The sequence below is a fragment of the Mustela putorius genome, unplaced genomic scaffold, assembly GCF_011764305.1.
Source record: "Mustela putorius furo isolate JIRA1106 unplaced genomic scaffold, ASM1176430v1.1 tig00000876_pilon_pilon_pilon, whole genome shotgun sequence".
NCBI lineage: Eukaryota > Metazoa > Chordata > Mammalia > Carnivora > Mustelidae > Mustela > Mustela putorius.
The window spans coordinates 4179127-4186854 of NW_025421506.1; the positions used below are offsets into that span (position 1 = coordinate 4179127).

General features: G+C 51.7%; 1 long non-coding RNA gene across 1 annotated transcript; it reads right to left on the reverse strand.

The window, feature by feature from the left end:
- Positions 1-1260: 1260 nt before the first annotated feature.
- LOC101673409 lies at positions 1261-6594 on the reverse strand. The gene is made up of 3 exons (XR_201450.3): positions 6262-6594; positions 5067-5251; positions 1261-2021 (listed from the first exon to the last, which is right to left on the reverse strand). It is a non-coding gene; the product is annotated as an uncharacterized LOC101673409 (long non-coding RNA).
- Positions 6595-7728: the final 1134 nt, after the last annotated feature.

The following is a 7728-nucleotide window of genomic DNA, read 5'->3' on the forward strand; positions in this document are numbered from 1 at the left end:
AATGTTTCCAGACAAAATATTCAGCTGGGACGGCTCCTAATTTCAGAACAAGCTCACACCATTTGGGGCTTCTATTTGTGGGTGAGCCATTGGAGTGAGAGGCAGGAAGGCATTCTGCTCTTCTGTCTTGATTACTAACCACTCTGACCTGCAGGAGGAAGGTCAGGTCCTCTCTCCCATGGTATGGGGTCTGGTGGGAAGGCATGTGAGTGGGGCCTTCTCACTCTGACACAAACCTGAAGGTCACTGCTGGGTCTTTGCACTGCCATCGACCTCCTCCATCTGACCAACTCATTTATGCTCCCTAGTGATTTAGCAATTCTGTCCAGAGTGGCTAAATGAAACATCCAAAAAGCATTCTAGAAATGTTCAAAATCCTTTCTAGAAAGTCATCAATAATTGATCACCAACGACACTGAAACTATCTTAGCCATATATTTTAGAGACTGACATCTTGGGCAAGAAATTTCCCACTTGAGGCTAAAGTCAGTTTTCCCCTCTTGAAAAATGATTTTTTTTCATGGTTTCTACTTAATTCATATTTCCCAGCATTAAAACAACTTGAGCTGATTGATCTAGAATGTAGGATATTTAAAAAGTAAAAACAATTCTACAATAGTTTCAATATGAAGTATTTCTAGAATGCAACAAAGAATTCCCATTTCTGTTCCAGGAAACCACAGAGCTGACTGACTGCCTTAGGAGCCAGGAGGCAACTTCAATATTTCAATGAACTACCAACACAGCAATGACCTACATTTCCACCTTATGCCTCTGTTCCCCAATCTGGACAGGAGATAGTGTAGGTTTTCTCTCGCTTCTGTGGGCTGTTCTCCGCACATCTGTATGGACCAATCTCCCCGAGTGCCCGCGCCAGGACTCCAGGATTCCGCCTGTGTTTGGGTCAGGCAAGGACAAGGGAAGGGTCTCCCTTCTTTGAGTAACAACAAAGGTGAAAACCCTCTGGGCTCTTCCCATCTCCCTGTACCATTCCCAGTTTTAGTCACAACGCCTCCCAAATAAGGTGGGTGTGTCCATACGGGGGTTCAGGTTGACTGACTTTCTGGACTTCAGTGTGGTTTGTCCGCTCTGTGGGTACCGCGGGGTGAAAATAAAACAGAGATAAACGATCCCTTTTGAATGAAAGACCAACAATCGAATGCAACAAGCAATAGTTTATTTATACTAAAAAGAGGGAAAAGAAAAAAAAGAGAAAAAAGAGAAGTGAGAAACCAACATCTTTTTACTACATTTTATAGATTAAGTAAAAATACCTGTATTCATATATATGTATATACATACTGCATATTTATATATATATACACATATACACACATGGAATGGAACATTAACATTACATGCTTCCCAGGACAGAAGAATTAGGACACGTTCCCTCATATCAACTTAAAACTCCATCACAACTTAAAATCACTGCAAGGAAACTGACTTCCTTCATCTTGTTGGACTTCAAGTACACAAGGTTACGGAACCAGGAGCTAGATGTGAAAATCGTCCGCTGTGCACCGATGACAACAGACTGCCACACGCCACGGGGTAGGGGTCTTCCGAGTTCTCCCACAGGCCTTCCTCACCTGCAGCTGTGTCACCTTCTACCTGAGATGCTCAGGAATGAGGCAAGGGAACCATGGGCAGGTGCCGTGTGGACCTGCACGCCGACGTTTAAACAAGAGCAACAAAGACACGTCTTTCTGTGAAAAAACCACCAGCCGTGAAATGACTCAGAAGAGGGTTCCTTCCTCCCCTTTCCTTGCCAAGTGAAACACAAAAACTACTGGGGGACAAACCAGCTCAGAACGCAGCACCTCCAGCGGTGATCAGCAGACAGCAAGGGACAGAGAGGAGGCGTCTCCTGGCGACAGCTCCTGGCTGACCCGGCTGCTCTCAGACACACCCTCTTCTGCAAAGGCACTCACATGTTGTCTGTTTATGAGGGATACAGTGGGAGTCCGTGCATGGGAGTCCTTCCTACAAATACCAAATAGGTAAGCTGAAGACGTGGTCTAACAGGGACAAGAGAAAAAGAAATACATATTTTGGATAAATGCGTGCTTTTTAAAAGAAAGGACAATCAATATAGTAGTTTTTTTAAATAACTGATTAAAAAGTGAGGAATTCCGGGAAAATTATCAGGAAGGAGCAAGGTACTTCAGGACACTGCAGGTGGACAGGAGGCGGTGAGAACAGGGCAGCTTCTGTGTCTCCTCCCCAGCAGCCTGGCCCGCGCCTTGTCCCTTCCTGGGACACTCTTGTCCCCACCTCCTGCTGCTTCAGGCTGGCTTCGTGGGCCCCCCACGTGTGGGTCAGGGGTGCTGCCCTGATTCTTCCTGTCCGCTGCACCTCCCACACCTCAGTGCCAGAGGCGGACCCTGGGGACTGCATCTCTGAGGCGCCCCTGTCACTTCGCTTCTGGTTGGGGTCAGCCAAGGGGAGGCACTGGACAGGCTGAGGGGAGAAGGCCCAGGTACTATGAACTTCCTCTTCGCTCCCTTCTATTCTCTGACAGCAGCTGCATGTCTGTGACTCAGACACATCCCCCCGCCCCCCACCCCCAGCAGCTTCACCCCGGGGCTCCAGCTTTTTCAGGAACAGAGTATCTTCCTTTGGTCTTTCTGCCCCAGGGGAGGGAATGGCTTCCTTCTGTCCCAGGCCTTGAACACTTCACCGTCTCTGCGATGCTCCCCTGACTGTGCCCATGACACTGTCCTTCCATTAACGTCCCCACCAGGACCCTAAATGAGGTTGATGAAGCTGTCCCACTCTGGGCCGTGAGATTGTGTCAGGCTGACCGCGAAGAGATTCTACCCACCAGCAGGCCAGCTTGTCCCAGGCAGAACAGACAGAATTTGGAAGGCACTCCTGAACCTCACTGAGTTCTCGTTAGGACAGCGTTTGTGTCCCGTATCATAAAAATGATAATTTCACACAGAGACAGAGGCACCAGAGGGAAACCATTCATCGTTGCTAACTGCTGACCCCTAGTGGTGTGAAGCGGCAGGCCCGGTGGAGCAGCCCCCTGGGCACCCTGAGCAGAGACAGAGCGCCCCTGTGTTCCTCTCTGGGGACCGCAGGCCGCCTCCCCTGCAGGCTCCTCCGGGACACCTGCTCCCCCTCTGCTCTGGGTATGTCCTTCCTGCTGCAGCCCCACAAGGCCACAGCCAGACCCTCCGCTGGCCGCAGAGCGAGTCTGGGTGTGGCCGCCAGACCAGCTCAGTGGGGAAGACCCAGGGGCCCCGAGCAGGTGCACACGGAGCAGCCGGGATCCACACGTGCCCCCGCTCCTGCGTCCTGCCCAGTGGCTCGGCCCTTCTCCCCCTGCACCTTCAGGAGCCAACAGCGCCAAGGGCCAGGCGTCTAAGTCTGAGTGATCTGTGGTGCCCACGGGGGTCTCTCTCCCAGGGAAAGGAAACAGGCCTGGCCCTTCTCACAGGGCTTGTGCGGACCAGGGGTGTGGCCTGGGAGGGAGCAGAGCATGGCCCCCCAGGCATAGCAGAGTCTCTGTGCACTGACAGAGCTGGATTCAGACATTTCTTGGAAGCCACCTTGGCCCCATGGATCCTGTCTACCCAAGGAGGCTCTCATGGCACCTCCTATGTGCACCGTAGTCTGCCTTTCTGACGACTGCCCTGATACTGCTCCCTGAGTGTCAGGAGGTGACGGGTATGCTGGCCGCCCTGGGAGGGGCAGGCTTCGGGCTCCACGTGCAGCTGTCTCCAGCCGCCCCTACTCCAGGTCCAGGCTGTGCTTGTTACACGGCCTGCAGACACAGCTTCTGGCTCTTCCCTGACCTCAGGCAGATCTACAGTTACCTGCAGGTGGGTCTTGTCACTTCCAGGGACTGTTTGGAGGGAGACTCTCCCTGTCCCTTGGGGCAGACCGACCCCCTGGGCATGAAGCCACATGGACCCCTGAGGGGTTTCCCATCCAACCCCTGCTTATCTAGACCCTCTGGGAGACCACTGGGCTCTGGGCCTCAGATATGGGACTGAATTCCACCTCTGGGGTAGGTAGACTGGGGTACCTTAGTCCATGGTCACACACTCCAATGCCTTCCTGAAATGTCATTTCTGTCACAGGACAAAATTTCACACATGTAGGTAGTAGCCAGTTTCTCTGTCCTGGTCTATGGGACTCTGGGTGAGGGGCTGGGGGCAGGGGGTTGAAAGACAGGAGGTGCCCCTCTGTCTGAGGCAGCCACCCTCCTCCTCGCTGACCAGCCTCAGGCAGTAATGTGACCCCCATGTAGCTGAAGTTTCCAATTTTCCACAAGAAACCCATTATTCAAGTTTTTAGTGGAATCTTCTGAGGTGTGAATGTCGGCAGCTAATCCTATTTTCCTCCCCCACACCCGCTCCTGCACACAACACACCGCGCCCAGGCCCCGGGTTTCAGCCTCTGCCTGAGGCAGACACATTATGTCTCTGAGCCCCCACTTCTTTCTCTCTGAAGTGGGTTATGACACAACCTCAAAACGACGTGAGAATCCAGTGAGACGACATGTGTGCGGGACCCGGATCCAGGTCAGCACAGACCATGTCAACCTCACACACCACTTTCCACGCTTTCCGGCTTCCAGGTTTTACTTGGTTTCCCCAGAGACCAGCCACTTTGCCCGCTGGACATCCTTTTGGTGTCCCCTGGGTCTTCTCTCCTGTCTTTCCTGCATTTGTCACTTTCTTCAGTCTTATGAATCCCTGAGGGGATTTCCTTTTACACAAGTGACCACGGAGAGCAGAGCTCTGCCTCCTGAGAGAACAAGGCTGTCCGCTCCCCGGAGAATGGAGTACAGTTCGGCTCCTTCTGGTAGCAAAGCCAGCGTCCTCAGGGATGCTGGGAGACCAGGAGAATTCTGGAATGGACTCACATGGGACACAAGAGAGGGCAGTATTTGCCTCCTAACAGTCCTGTCAGGGAAGCCGAGCCCCACCAACCTGCTATCCTGACAGAAATCTGCGTGTTCAGCCTGGATATGCAGCTCTGAACCAGGGGTGGTCAAGAGAATGGGAGAAGCAGCCTCCCTAGGGGACCCGCTGTGTTTCTGTACTGACCGTGGCTGGCGAGGCTTCTCTGGTCCAGAGCGGACATGGTCCTGCCAGAATCTTCCGTCACTGAGTCCCATGACCCAGTCTCTCTCAGCTCTGGCTGAAGGACGCCGCCACACTCGTGACCCTGGCTGATAACATGGCCTTCCTGAGCCACAGTTTATCAAGAATCTACTTCCAGATTCTTCCACCTGTGGAAGATGAACGGAGACATTACTTCTCAGGGATGAGGGTTGAGAAGGAGATAAAATCTCACCTACTCAGGAACCTACATGTCACTTGACGTGTGGCTGGTTCAGCTCCTGGGCTTGGGGGTCATAACCTTCATACCAAATGAGGACTGAGGAAAATTCCAGATCAGAGCTCTAAATAGATCTCTCTGTCTCGGTCTGTCCGCCCTAACTCTCCACCCCTGCCTTGTGTCTCTGTCTCTCTTTCCCTCTCTCTCTCTCTCTCTCTCTCTCTCTCTCTCTCACACACACACACACACACACACACACACTCCGCAGTGGCTCAGTCTGGAGGGAGTTTACTCCACAGCAACGGAGAGCTGGCTCCCTCTAGGGGTGATACGGAATTCTGCCAGGAAAGCTGACCCTTCACTATCCACAACACAGGCTGGTCCACACAGATGGTGAAGCTAACCATTAAACGGGGAACACTACTGGCTCTGGAAAAGGTGTAACCCGTTTTACATCCCCAAACTGGATCAAGATTACAGTGGAAAATGGAAAACATGTGGTTTAAACTAGGTGTCACATGTACCACATTTTACCCAGTTCCTGGCACACAGCTAATGCTCGGTAAGAATTAGAAATGTACGTTGACGGCATGATAATCTTTCTAATTAGAAATTCATTTTGGCAGATATTTCTTCCCCAAGTTTTTTCTATTCCTGTGCTCAGGAAAAAAAAAAAAAACTGAAAGGGGCATGTAAATCTCAGTCAACTGTCCCCCAACACAACAAGTGCTCTCCAGACATCTCTCCTTACAGAGACAGGAGTTACACAGAAAAAACTTCAAGTTTCAAAACATTTGTTTTCAACCTGAAGGAGGCATAGGACACCTTTGTCATATCACATACAGAAATGCATCTGAAGCCCAAAACTTCAAAACTGACATTGTGTGGGAAACTCTTTGAAGATCTCTATTCCTTTTTTTTTTTTTAATTCCGTATTTAAATGAAGGCCTCTGTTCTTACCTGTGCAAAATGGAATTCCCTCACTCCAGAGCACTTAGGAGAAATAGCATCTCAAGTGGTACAGTTCCGTCATGCCTCCTGTGGGTGCTTCTCAGGCATCCACAGGCCACCCTGCACTTCTTGCCTGTGGGTGCTTCTCGCCTGTGGGTGAGAATCCCCCCACAGCCGTGTCTGCAGACGGAGGGGGAGCACAGCAAAGCCCCCCTCCCGGTCAGGCTTCATGTGAGTGGACGGACAACCCATGACATCATTAAGGAGCCTTTCAAAACCACCAACCAGCGTTGATATGCCTGGGAGTGGAGCTTCCCCGGGAACCCAATGCTGCTGCTCTCCACTGGGTGTGCCCAGCTTCTTTCTTCCAAGAAGAAAGCCTAAGGGGAAGGGCCTATTCTGTGGCCAGTATTGGATCTGTGCAACCTGAAACCTGTGTTCGTCCAAGCTCAGTGTGTCTCCAAGGACTGCTTCCCAAATTAGAACACGACACCATTCTGTGATTGGCACATTTGCCGTTTGGACCTCTGTGCCTGTGACCGTGATTTTGGGAAGGCCCTGGCCTTGCTATTCCTGGGCAATCTGGGAGCACAGGCCAAGAAGCAAGTGCACACAGGACCCAAAGCTGGGCTAGACACCTAGAACCAACAGGGCAGTGAGATCCGGTCACCACGGGCCAGGGAACCAACACAAAGCCGCTAGTCACCCTAGACCTTGACACGGGACAGCACAAAAACCAGCACCTCGCACAGAGACAGGAGCCAGGGTGGAGGCTCCTACCTGCGGGCTTGGACGCCAGCGGGGAGGGCGGGAACCTGGTGGAGCTGGCAGAGGACAGTCTGGGCCGGCGTCTCTGGAAGAAGCTTCTCAGCAGCCCACACTTGAGCAATTCCACCAGTGTGGTTTTCCCGGAGCCCGAGTGGCCAAACAGCTTCAGTTTGATCCTGGATTGGAGGTTCTGCGTGGGTCGCAGCTGCTGGATGAAGAGTCCCCGGTGAGCGTCCTAAACACAGGTGCAGGGGAGCCAGTTAGTCACAGAACAAGAGAAGGCTCTGAGCAAATTGCCAGCGTGGATGCTCCCACTTTGGAACCCCCTCGCCCTGTCCTTCTCGATCAGGATTTCTTTGTGAGGAGAAGTTTTAAGAGCCACTGTCTTAGGAACTTTCACACGTGCCATGCAGTGTTAGTAACTGTGGTCCTGTCGTGTACAGTACATCCCGGCACTCATTTTCTAACTGGAAGTTCGTATCTGGTCCACGATTCTTACCCATGGTGCACAGAGGTTTCGTGGTGTCCCATTGTAGCCACAAAAAAATTCACGTAAAGTGCAAGTAACATACAATTCCCTGTTTCAGCCATTTTAAAGAGAACTGAAGCTCCGAGGTGTTACTACATGTATGATGTGTGCAACCAGCCCGGCTCTCTGGTTCTGGAACATTCCATGATGTAAGGAAGCTGAGCCCATCAGCAGTCACT